Source organism: Oncorhynchus keta, unplaced genomic scaffold, assembly GCF_023373465.1.
Source record: "Oncorhynchus keta strain PuntledgeMale-10-30-2019 unplaced genomic scaffold, Oket_V2 Un_contig_14811_pilon_pilon, whole genome shotgun sequence".
NCBI lineage: Eukaryota > Metazoa > Chordata > Actinopteri > Salmoniformes > Salmonidae > Oncorhynchus > Oncorhynchus keta.
This window is the reverse complement of record NW_026278964.1, coordinates 3,687-16,802: the sequence shown is the minus strand read 5'-3', so window position 1 is coordinate 16,802 and position 13,116 is coordinate 3,687. Positions and strand designations below refer to the sequence as shown.

Below are 13,116 nucleotides of genomic sequence, written 5' to 3'. Positions count from 1 at the left end.
TTCTTTCCGAACCAAACCGTTTACTGTATCAGTGAATGATGAAGATCTGACCCATGTCTCCACCCTCATGAAAGGTAAGTGTTGTAATAATCAGATTTAGACAGGGTTATCACTTATCTCGATAGATATTTTACCAGACTTTATTCAACCCATTGGAGCAAAGGACAACAGAATGATGATTGTCATCTTCGTATGTCTGTCACTGTCATTCATTGTTTGTCTAATAAATGCAGTCAAGCCACTGTGCTTATTGTGACGTTTAGAGAGCAAGCATGACTTTCTTCCAGCCCTATTCCAGCCCTATGGACAAGCAGACCGCAGTCTATGATTTGGTTACCCACTGCCATCAACCATTAATATGACAACTTCCTGTGCAGCCTTGGTGTCCCCGGCACTTGTCACATACAACTTCCTGTGCAGCCTTGGTGTCCCCGGCACTTGTCACATACAACTTCCTGTGCAGCCTTGGTGTCCCCGGCACTTGTCCCATACAACTTCCTGTGCAGCCTTGGTGTCCCCGGCACTTGTCCCATACAACTTTCCACCTGAGAACAGAGACCAATCCCTGCTTCCAGCCTTCCCACTGTTTCTATCATTTGCCTGTCTCCCTCTTATTTCATTACTGTCTGAATGAAGTGGAAAACCAACAACAAAAATAAGAACAAAAAAATATTAGCATACTTTAAATTTCATCCCCCCCCCAAAATAAATCTCAAACTAACAAAGTTGTCGAATTTTGAGTTAATTTAATTTTCCAAGCATCCTGAATACACCAAATTTTCCATCCTGGTCACGAGCCTAAACCATGTCAAAATACATACGCAGAATTGGAGGAAATTATCTTTAAAACAGTAAAATCATCCTGAGGGAGGACCCCCCTGTCCCCCATCTAGCGATTGTGCCAGGGGCAATGAAATTCACATAGCAAATCTCACTTCCAATCTTTTTCAAAAGTTGTCAGCCCTGCTGGTTAACATAATGGATAATGATCTGTAGTTCACGTCAGGTAACAGGGTTGACCTTTAAAATGAGGGACAGGTTGTTTATTTTTTTAGCATTAAAATGACTCATTTCCTTCAAATCAACACATTTATCTGACTTCTAATGTTGCCAAGAAATGTGCGCCATTTTGTAACTGCGTAGTAGACTACAAACGCACCTTCACTTTCATGATATTAGCAAACCACATGGCTTGTTCCACCACATGAAGTCCCTTTTGGGTAGTGAAACTGGGTGGGGGAAAAAACTGTTTGATTTCAACTCATTTTTTACATTCTGTCATGAAGACGAACATGTTCAACTTAATAAGCATGTTTTCCCATCTCAAGAGGTTAAATAAATAATAATTAAAATCCATAGTGCCTATTATGTGCCAAATAAAGTAACAGGTTTGACCGTAACAGGGCTGACGAAATCATGTCATAAATCCATCCGTCACAATGGACGTGTCATAATAAATAAAGTAACAGGTTTGACCGTAACAGGGCTGACGAAATCATGTCATAAATCCATCCGTCACAGAGGACGCGTCATAATAAATAAAGTAACTGGTTTGACCGTAACAGGGCTGACGAAGCAAATGTTTTATTAATTGTCATGTCATAAATTCATCAGTCACAATGGACGTTTCATAATAAATAAAATAACTGGTTTGATAATTAGTGTTAAAGTGAACAGGGCTGACAAAACATCACACCAGGGTAAGTCATGTCATTCTGAAAACAAATGAATGGTGAAAAACATCCGTCATAATGATTCAATGGAAGCTTTTTATGAGTCATAATAAATAAAGTAACTGGTTTGACCGTAACAGGGCTGACGTGTTATGTCATGTCATAAAAACATCAGTCACAATGGAGAACCAGCTGTCATAATAAATAAATAACTGGTTTGACTAAAAATAATATCAGGGCTGACGAATGTCATGTCATAAATCCATCCGTCAAATGGACGCTGTCAAATAAATAAAGTAACAGGTTTGACAAAAATAGGGCTGGGAAGTTGCATGTCATAAATCCATCAGTCACAATGGACGTGTCATAATAAATAAAGTAACAGGTTTGACCGTAACAGGGCTGATTTTCGAAGTCATGTCATAAATCCATCCGTTTTCACAATGGACGTGTCATAATAAATAAAGTAACAGGTTTGACCGTAACAGGGCTGAAAGTCATGTCATAAATCCATCAGTCACAATGGGTCGTTTGTTCAAATAAATAAAGTAACAGGTTTGACCATAACAGGGCTGACACCCTAAGTCATGTCATAAATCCATCCGGAACAATGGACGTGTCATGGACCCTCTGAACCATGTCTCCATGGTTCGACTAGTCAGTCCTTCACACGTACAATCTGATGGCCTCCCACTTCTGACACCAATGTAGTGAACGGCAGGGAAGCGAAGCAGGGTCGCTGGTTTGAAAAGCAAACTCCCTACGCAGCAGGCCAATAGGGTAATTCTTGACTAAGCAAATACAACTCTGCCTCTTCCAGATAGGATAACTGTCATACTTCTGTCAGAAAGTGGTGACAGGTACAATCTTAGAGATGAAAACACTATTTCAAAAATTATCTTTAAAATATATATATATATATATATATATATATATATATATATATATATATATATATATATATATATGTGTGTTCTGATCAATCTGCTATGTAATGAGTGCAATACGCCAGCAGGCGGCAGCAACCCAAATCCACGGTGTAGTTTCTCGTCGAGATTAAATCCTGTCACTTCCGTGTCCGGTGAACCATCTTCACATTTGGAACAACTTGTCCACTGTACGGTATGATCTATCTTCAAAATGGCATCTAAACGTCGATATTTTAATGTTTGTAACGTATATTCTATGGGGACAGATGATAAAGTTTGATATTTAAAAACAACTTGAGTTCTGCTTTGGTCGATGATTGGTTGAGATCCACCGCAGCTGGGCTCTGACCTTGTCGTGTTGGCTAGGCAACTAACTAGCTAACTGCGAGACCTTCAGCGGACTCTTGCTCTTTGAACGTAAAAATATGATTTTGTATGTCTAAAATATAACTAAATAAGATGATATAGCTAAATATAAAATATCCACTTAGCTACATTGTTGGATTGTAGTAGCTAGGCAAAGCTAATGACTTTTTGTTAGTTAGCTTAGTTTAGTAGGTTGAGAGCTAATTTAGCTAAAACGTTAACCAGCTTGCCATCTGTCAGCAAACATGCGTTTGGCGCTGTCAGAACTTGTATTGGCTTTTTTTGTGTTGGTTAGGACTCAGATCAGATAGCCAGATCAGTTAGATAATAGCTACATCTCTAACAGTAGCCACTACATGACCGTGTTGTTGAAGAGTCAGGCTAGCTAGTTTCTAATCTCAGTGCACTTCAAATTGTCACCTGTGTGTGACCGCAACCTGCCTGATCGGTGTGGTCATGTCATGCATTGGCGTGCAGTAGGACATGCATGTACAATCCATCCCCTCAAGTGTCGGTTTTCTTTCATGTTATGATCTGTATCTCTTGTGGGTTTCAGCAGCTCTATTGAAGGACTTTTATTTACCCCGTTTCCAATCTTTGACAGACACAGACAGAAAGATGGCTGGGAAACGTGCAGCATTGAAAGCCATTGACTGGTTGGCCTTTGCTGAGAGGGTTCCCCCAACCAGAGGGCCATGTTCAACAACCTCAAGACGCGCGCTCAGACGCCATCGGTGCCAAGTACGTAGCCTACCCAGAGTTAACATTCAGGCATAGTTCATGACTAGCACTTCAGAGCCAGCCAATAGAGGTAAAACTTTCACTTGCATTGATGTCAATGGGAAAATGAGTAAAAAAAAAAGTAGGATTCTTCCATCTAGTGTTTTATATGCCTATGTGAAGGGCGTGTAGTTGGAGTTGAATTACAAAGTATTGTCAACCAAGACATACAGGTCGCTGCACATTGAGTGTGTCTCGTACATGCATGCTACTGTAAATGGAAATCTCCACAATCTCTTTCCCACAATGATTGTTTTATAAGTGACATCAATGAGCTGTTGTTGATGCCTCTGTCTACAGGCTGTCCTCTCTGCCAGAGAAGCCTGTTACCATCGACTGGAGCTTCTATAAGACCAACGTGGCCAGAGCCGGCATGGTAGCTGAGTTTGAATCCAAGGTGAGATCCTAAGGCCTGTGATGAGTTTCATATGAGCTCTACCCGGGAAAACAAAGTTACACACTTAACTACACTGAACAAAAATCTAAACGTTCCATGCAAAATGTTAACGAATTTACTGAGTTACAGTTCATATAAGGAAGTCAGTCAATTAAAATGTATGAATTAGCCCCTAATCTATGGACTTCACATGACTGGCCAGGGTGCAGCCATGGGTGGGCCTGAGGGCATAGGCCCACCCACTGGGGGCAAGACCCAGCCAATCAGAATGAGTTTTTCCCCACAAAGGGGCTTTATTATAGACAGAAATGCTGCTTGGTTTCATCAGCTGTCTGGTTGGCAGGTCTCAGACATTCACGCAGGGAAGAAGCCTGATGTGGACGTCCTGGGCTGCCGTGGTTACACGTGGTCTGTGTTTGTGAGGCCGGTTGGATGTACTGCCAAAAATAATAATGCTGTAGGCTCTATGGTATAGAAATGACAATTTAATCATCTAGCAACAATGGTGGACATTACTGCAGTCAGCATGTCGATTGCACGCTCCCTCAAAACCTGAGACATCTGTGGCATTGTGTGACAACTGCACATTTTAGAGTGGCCTTTTATTGTCCCCAGTACGAGGTGCACCTGTGAAATCATCATGCTGTTCAATCAGCTTTTTGATATGCCACACCTGTCAGGTGGATTAAATATCTTGGCAAAGAAGAACTGATCAGTAACAGGAATGCAGAAAACATTTTGCGTATAGAAAATGTTAGGAGATCTTTTATTTCAGCTCATGAAACATAGGACCAGCATGTTGCGATTGTATTTATGTTCAGCATATTAGTCTGGTATGTAGTATCCTGTCCACTGTGTGGTACTGTAACTCCGGTTCAGTCATCTGGTATGTAGTATCCTGTCCACTGTGTGGTACTGTAACTCTGGTTCAGTCATCTGGTATGTAGTATCCTGTCCACTGTGTGGTACTGGTTCAGTCATCTGGTATGTAGTATCCTGTCCACTGTGTGGTACTGGTTCAGTCATCTGGTATGTAGTATCCTGTCCACTGTGTGGTACTGGTTCAGTCATCTGGTATGTAGTATCCTGTCCACTGTGTGGTACTGGTTCAGTCATCTGGTATGTAGTATCCTGTCCACTGTGTGGTACTGGTTCAGTCATCTGGTATGTAGTATCCTGTCCACTGTGTGGTACTGGTTCAGTCATCTGGTATGTAGTATCTTGTCCACTGTGTGGTACTGGTTCAGTCATCTGGTATGTAGTATCCTGTCCACTGTGTGGTACTGGTTCAGTCATCTGGTATGTAGTATCCTGTCCACTGTGTGGTACTGGTTCAGTCATCTGGTATGTAGTATCCTGTCCACTGTGTGGTACTGGTTCAGTCATCTGGTATGTAGTATCCTGTCCACTGTGTGGTACTGGTTCAGTCATCTGGTATGTAGTATTCTGTCCACTGTGTGGTACTGGTTCAGTCATCTGGTATGTAGTATCTTGTCCACTGTGTGGTACTGGTTCAGTCATCTGGTATGTAGTATCCTGTCCACTGTGTGGTACTGGTTCAGTCATCTGGTATGTAGTATCCTGTCCACTGTGTGGTACTGGTTCAGTCATCTGGTATGTAGTATCCTGTCCACTGTGTGGTACTGGTTCAGTCATCTGGTATGTAGTATCCTGTCCACTGTGGGGGGTACTGGTTCAGTCATCTGGTATGTAGTATCCTGTCCACTGTGTGGTACTGTAACACTGGTTCAGTCATCTGGTATGTAGTATCCTGTCCACTGTGTGGTACTGGTTCAGTCATCTGGTATGTAGTATCCTGTCCACTGTGTGGTACTGGTTCAGTCATCTGGTATGTAGTATCCTGTCCACTGTGTGGTACTGGTTCAGTCATCTGGTATGTAGTATCCTGTCCACTGTGTGGTACTGTAACACTGGTTCAGTCATCTGGTATGTAGTATCCTGTCCACTGTGTGGTACTGGTTCAGTCATCTGGTATGTAGTATCCTGTCCACTGTGTGGTACTGGTTCAGTCATCTGGTATTTAGTATCCTGTCCACTGTGTGGTACTGGTTCAGTCATCTGGTATTTAGTATCCTGTCCACTGTGTGGTACTGTAACACTGGTTCAGTCATCTGGTATGTAGTATCCTGTCCACTGTGTGGTACTGGTTCAGTCATCTGGTATGTAGTATCCTGTCCACTGTGTGGTACTGGTTCAGTCATCTGGTATGTAGTATCCTGTCCACTGTGTGGTACTGGTTCAGTCATCTGGTATGTAGTATCCTGTCCACTGTGTGGTACTGGTTCAGTCATCTGGTATGTAGTATCCTGTCCACTGTGTGGTACTGTAATCTCTGGTTCTGTCATCACTGGTATGTAGTATCCTGTCCACTGTGTGGTACTGGTTCAGTCATCTGGTATGTAGTATCCTGTCCACTGTGTGGTACTGGTTCAGTCATCTGGTATGTAGTATCCTGTCCACTGTGTGGTACTGGTTCAGTCATCTGGTATGTAGTATCCTGTCCACTGTGTGGTACTGTAACACTGGTTCAGTCATCTGGTATGTAGTATCCTGTCCACTGTGTGGTACTGGTTCAGTCATCTGGTATGTAGTATCCTGTCCACTGTGTGGTACTGGTTCAGTCATCTGGTATGTAGTATCCTGTCCACTGTGTGGTACTGGTTCAGTCATCTGGTATGTAGTATCCTGTCCACTGTGTGGTCCTGTAACACTGATGATAATGTTGCATCATGTTGTCAGCCAGAGTCACATTTGTTTATTATTTAGCTGTAACACACAATACTAATTTATATTCTGTAGGTTTTAAAGTGATAGAGTTCTCTGCACTGCTTGGTCTTTTTTGCCAATGAACATCTGAGATGGTGGTATTGTGAATGGGGGTATTGTGATGGGGGTATTGTGATGGGGGTATTGTGATGGGGGTATTGTGATGGGGGGGTATTGGGGGTATTGTGGTGGTGGTATTGTGATGGGGGTATTGTGATGGGGGTATTGTGGTGGGGCTATTGTGGTGGTATTGTGGTGGTATTGTGGTGGTGGTATTGTGATGACTCATTTATAAAGCCCTTTTTACAACAACTTTTGTCCCAAAGTGATTAACAGTTAATATTCTGGTCTGTTCTATTTCTTCTCCTCATCTCACCCCTCTCCTCATCTCACCCCTCTCCTCATCTCACCCCTCTCCTCATCTCACCCCTCTCCTCATCTCACCCTGCTCTCCTCATCTCTTCACCCTCTCCTCATCTCACCCCACTCCTCATCTCACCCCTCTCTGTCATCTCACCCCCTGACTCTTCATCTCCTCATCTCACCCCTTCCTCATCTCACCCCTCTCCTCATCTCACCCCTCTCCTCATCTCACCCCTCTCTTCATCTCACCCCACTCTGCTCATCTCACCCCTTCACTCTCATCTCACCCCTCTCATCTCACCCCTGACTCATCTCACCCTCTCCTCACCCCTCTCACTCCCACTCCTCATCTCACCCCTCTCTTCATCTCACCCCTCTCTTCATCTCACCCCTCTCTTCATCTCACCCCTCTCTTCATCTCACCCCTCTCTTCATCTCACCCCTCTCTTCATCTCACCCCTCTCTTCATCTCACCCCTCTCTTCATCTCACCCCTCTCTTCATCTCACCCCTCTCTTCATCTCACCCCTCTCTTCATCTCACCCCTCTCTTCATCTCACCCCTGATCTTCATCTCACCCCTCTGACTTCATCTCACAGAATGACCCTGCTCTTCATCTCACCCCTCTCCTAGGTGATCCTCCTGCAGTTCTCAGCCCTGACCATCCCTGAGCCCAAGGACACAGCCTTCAGCCGGCTGTATCAACACACAGGAGGCCGAGGAATGACTCTTCACTGGTGAGAATGTAGCTCTCTTCAGAATGACTCTTCACTGTGCAGAATGACTCTTCACTGCTCTGCTGTAGTGATTCAGAATGACTCTTCACTGCTGTAGTGATTCAGAATGACTCTTCACTGCTGTAGTGATTCAGAATGACTCTTCACTGCTGTAGTGATTCAGAATGACTCTTCACTGCTGTGTAGGGAGTGATTCAGAATGACTCTTCACTGCTCTGCTGTAGTGATGCAGAATGACTCTTCACTGCTCTGCTGTAGTGATTCAGAATGACTCTTCACTGCTCTGCTCTAGTGATTCAGAATGACTCTTCACTGCTCTGCTCTAGTGATTCAGAATGACTCTTCACTGCTCTAGTGATTCAGAATGACTCTTCACTGCTCTAGTGATTCAGAATGACTCTTCACTGCTCTAGTGATTCAGAATGACTCTTCACTGCTCTAGTGATTCAGAATGACTCTTCACTGCTCTAGTGATTCAGAATGACTCTTCACTGCTCTAGTGATTCAGAATGACTCTTCACTGCTCTAGTGATTCAGAATGACTCTTCACTGCTCTAGTGATTCAGAATGACTCTTCACTGCTCTAGTGATTCAGAATGACTCTTCACTGCTCTAGTGATTCAGAATGACTCTTCACTGCTCTAGTGATTCAGAATGACTCTTCACTGCTCTAGTGATTCAGAATGACTCTTCACTGCTCTAGTGATTCAGAATGACTCTTCACTGCTCTGCTGTAGTGATTCAGAATGACTCTTCACTGCTGTAGGGATTCAGAATGACTCTTCACTGTGCTCCACCTCATTCCTGTATTAATATTACAGTAGCTAGCTAATTATGTTGTATTGTTCTCTGTCCTGGAGGAAGAGGTGATGAATGAGCTCAGAGTTCCATTTCAAGAGGCAACGCCTCATTATGCAAAGCACTCACTGCTCTTGATGCCTCCTCCATTATTATTGGTTATATTTCTTCTTTGTTTCAGAACAAAGCTGCTGTTGCCTACGTGGAGGCTTCCAAAGCTCGTATTGGCCAGTATGAGAAGGAGGTGGGTTACACACATGCCACTCCAAACCACACACACAGAATCCCCTTTATATGACACCCGGATTTCCCTAGAATGTCTCTTTATATGTTCCATATGTGTTATTTCATAGTTTTGATGTCTTCACTATTATTCTAAAATGTAGAATATATAAAAAAATAAAGAAAAACCCTGTTAGGAGTAGGTGTGTCCAAACTGTTGACTGGTATTGTAGTTCTCTCTGTTGATCCACCTTCCACTATTTAGAGACATGTAGTTCTCTTCTTCTCTCTGTTCATCCACCTTCCTCTCTTCCACTATTTAGAGACATGTAGTTCTCTTCTTCTCTCTGTTCATCCACCTTCCTCTCTTCCACTATTTAGAGACATGTAGTTCTCTCTGTTGATCCACCTTCCTCTCTTCCACTATTTAGAGACATGTAGTTCTCTCTGTTGATCCACCTTCCTCTCTTCCACTATTTAGAGACATGTAGTTCTCTCTGTTGATCCACCTTCCACTATTTAGAGACATGTAGTCCACCTCTCTCTGTTGATCCACCTTCCACTATTTAGAGACATGCAGTTCTCTTCTCTCTGTTCCATTCCTCCTTCCACTATTTAGAGACATGTAGTTCTCTCTGTTGATCCACCTTCCTCTCTTCCACTATTTAGAGACATGTAGTTCTCTCTGTTGATCCACCTTCCACTATTTAGAGACATGTAGTTCTCTCTGTTGATCCACCTTCCTCTCTTCCACTATTTAGAGACATGTAGTTCTCTTCTCTCTGTTCATTCCACCTTCCACTATTTAGAGACATGTAGTTCTCTCTGTTGATCCACCTTCCTCTCTTCCACTATTTAGAGACATGTAGTTCTCTCTGTTGATCCACCTTCCTCTCTTCCACTATTTAGAGACATGTAGTTCTCTCTGTTGATCCACCTTCTTCCACTATTTAGAGACATGCAGTTCTCTTCTCTCTGTTGATCCACCTTCTTCACTATTTAGAGACATGTAGTTCTCTCTGTTGATCCACCTTCCTCTCTTCCACTATTTAGAGACATGTAGTTCTCTTCTCTCTGTTGATCTCCACCTTCCACTATTTAGAGACATGTAGTTCTCTCTGTTGATCCACCTTCCTCTCTTCCACTATTTAGAGACATGTAGTTCTCTCTGTTGATCCACCTTCCTCTCTTCCACTATTTAGAGACATGTAGTTCTCTTCTCTCTGTTGATCCACCTTCCTCTCTTCCACTATTTAGAGACATGTAGTTCTCTCTCTTCCACTATTTAGAGACTCTTCTCTCTGTTGATCCACCTTCCTCTCTTCCACTATTTAGAGACATGTAGTTCTCTTCTCTCTGTTGATCCACCTTCCTCTCTTCCACTATTTAGAGACATGTAGTTCTCTTCTCTCTGTTGATCCACCTTCCTCTCTTCCACTATTTAGAGACATGTAGTTCTCTTCTCTCTGTTGATCCACCTTCCTCTCTTCCACTATTTAGAGACATGTAGTTCTCTTCTCTCTGTTGATCCACCTTCCTCTCTTCCACTATTTAGAGACATGTAGTTCTCTCTGTTGATCCACCTTCCTCTCTTCCACTATTTAGAGACATGTAGTTCTCTCTGTTGATCCACCTTCCTCTCTTCCACTATTTAGAGACATGTAGTTCTCTCTGTTGATCCACCTTCCTCTCTTCCACTATTTAGAGACATGTAGTTCTCTTCTCTCTGTTGATCCACCTTCCTCTCTTCCACTATTTAGAGACATGTAGTTCTCTCTGTTGATCCACCTTCCTCTCTTCCACTATTTAGAGACATGTAGTTCTCTCTGTTGATCCACCTTCCTCTCTTCCACTATTTAGAGACATGTAGTTCTCTTCTCTCTGTTGATCCACCTTCCTCTCTTCCACTATTTAGAGACATGTAGTTCTCTCTGTTGATCCACCTTCCTCTCTTCCACTATTTAGAGACATGTAGTTCTCTTCTCTCTGTTGATCCACCTTCCTCTCTTCCACTATTTAGAGACATGTAGTTCTCTTCTCTCTGTTGATCCACCTTCCTCTCTTCCAGCTGGAGAAGTTCCAGAACATGATTCCCTTCGACCAGATGACCATCGACGATCTGAACGACACGTTCCCTGAGACCAAGCTGGACAAGGAGAAGCACCCGTACTGGCCTCACAAGCCCATCGCTGAGCTGTAAACTGGCCCCCGCCGCTTCCTAGATCATATTATACTTTCCTCTGCTGAAAGGTTGTATAGTGTCCTATGTATAAAGTCAAGTCCTGTTTCATCGACAGACAGTTTTGTGAAATAACTGCTTATTGTTATTGAGCGACTGAGAAAGGTCATCTGGTCCTTTGAATGGAAATAAACATTTATGGAAATTAAATATGATTTGTGTCATTATTTTGTGCAACGTTTATTTAACAAAAGACTCTTAAGGGGTGATAGTAGTTACACCTATTTTGCGAGGGCACATTTTTATGTTCGTTCATCAACTCGTGTTGAAAGGATTTTCCATATTTACTTAGGATGTTTAGAGTAAGGGAATATCCTGATGCTCTGTGTTGATTCAGTAATATAGGACTGTTGTATTAGGCTACTGCAGACGTGCTGCTCGTTTCTGTTGGACAATCCTCTCCGCTGTCCAAGTCTGTTCCCCCCAGAGAAGATCCCACCATCTCCTGGGAAGGAGGAAGGGAATCTACTGGTGCTTTGTGTTGGACAATCCTCTCCTCTGTCCATCTGTCCAAGTCTGTTCCCTCCAGAGAAGATCCCACCATCTCCTGGGAAGGAGGAAGGGAATCTACTGGTGCTTTGTGTTGGACAATCCTCTCCGCTGTCCAAGTCTGTTACCCCCAGAGAAGATCCCACCATCTCCTGGGAAGGAGGAAGGGACTCTACTGGTGCTTTGTGTTGGACAATCCTCTCCGCTGTCCAAGTCTGTTCCCCCAGAGAAGATCCACCATCTCCTGGGAAGGAGGAAGGGAATCTACTGGTGCTTTGTGTTGATTCTGTAACATACGGTATAACTGTTGGACACCATATAGACAATGTCTAACAATGGGCATGTCCCAAACTGCACCCTATTCCTTATACAGTGCCCTACTTTTGAACACAGCCTATGGCACCCTATTCCCTATTAAAGTGCACTACTTTTGACTGGGGCTCTTGTTAAAAGTAGTGCACTATATAGGGAATAGGGTGCTATTTGGGATGTAGCCTGTTGATATACATTAGAACACATCTCCCCTCCTTCAACTGGACTGCTTTCATCCCCTGGTGACTTTTATTTGGAGAAACTCTAAATTACTTGTCTTTGTCAATCCAACTCACAAGTCATGGGAAGAGGTCTTGTTTCCTGTCCTCTGGGTTTCTCATGTCTACAGGTAGGTAGCATTGATCGTCTGCTCAGGTGTGACGGGCCGAGTTCAGAAACGACCCTACCCATTCTCTCATGACCTTCTCAATCCTTTCATTTGGTCTGTGGACCAAATGGCATCCTAATCCCTTTCTAGTGCCCTACGCTTCTTGACCAGAGCCCTGTGGGTCCTGATGAGAAGTATCTCACTAAATAGGAAATAGGGTGCCATTTCGGGCACAGACAAGACGTAACAAGGTGGTATGGGCTAGATGCTGTTTCTGGACAGGGACCCCTCTGTTATGTTCTGATGACTATAGGATGACCCAGTGTTCTGATGACTATAGGATGACCCAGTGTTGTCTCAGTGTTCTGATGACTATAGGATGACCCAGTGTTCTGATGACTATAGGATGACCCAGTGTTGTCTCAGTGTTCTGATGACCCAGTGTTGTCTCAGTGTTCTGATGACTATAGGATGACCCAGTGTTGTCTCAGTGTTCTGATGACTATAGGATGACCCAGTGTTGTCTCAGTGTTCTGATGACTATAGGATGACCCAGTGTTGTCTCAGTGTTCTGATGACTATAGGATGACCCAGTGTTGTCTCAGTGTTCTGATGACTATAGGAGGATCTAGTGTTGTCTCAGTGTTCTGATGACTATAGGATGACCCAGTGTTCTGATGACTATAGGAGGATCTAG

At 43.4% G+C, this 13,116-nt stretch overlaps 1 long non-coding RNA gene and 1 pseudogene across 14 annotated transcripts; one reads left to right on the top strand and one right to left on the bottom strand.

Annotated features, from left to right (window-relative positions):
• The first annotated feature begins 2,740 nt into the window (after positions 1–2,740).
• LOC127918769 (ATP synthase subunit d, mitochondrial-like) lies at positions 2,741–11,440 on the top strand (annotated as a pseudogene).
• Positions 9,132–11,118, bottom strand: LOC127918770 (uncharacterized). Of its 14 annotated transcripts, XR_008100770.1 has the most exons (8): positions 10,995–11,112; positions 10,790–10,944; positions 10,635–10,734; positions 10,365–10,529; positions 10,182–10,286; positions 9,847–9,988; positions 9,699–9,798; positions 9,132–9,560 (listed from the first exon to the last, which is right to left on the bottom strand). It is a non-coding gene; the product is annotated as an uncharacterized LOC127918770 (long non-coding RNA). The 14 variants fall into 14 exon arrangements; XR_008100764.1 differs by lacking the exon at positions 10,790–10,944 and having other exon boundaries at positions 10,635–10,789; positions 10,995–11,118; XR_008100757.1 differs by having other exon boundaries at positions 10,635–10,789; positions 10,890–11,112.
• Positions 11,441–13,116: the final 1,676 nt, after the last annotated feature.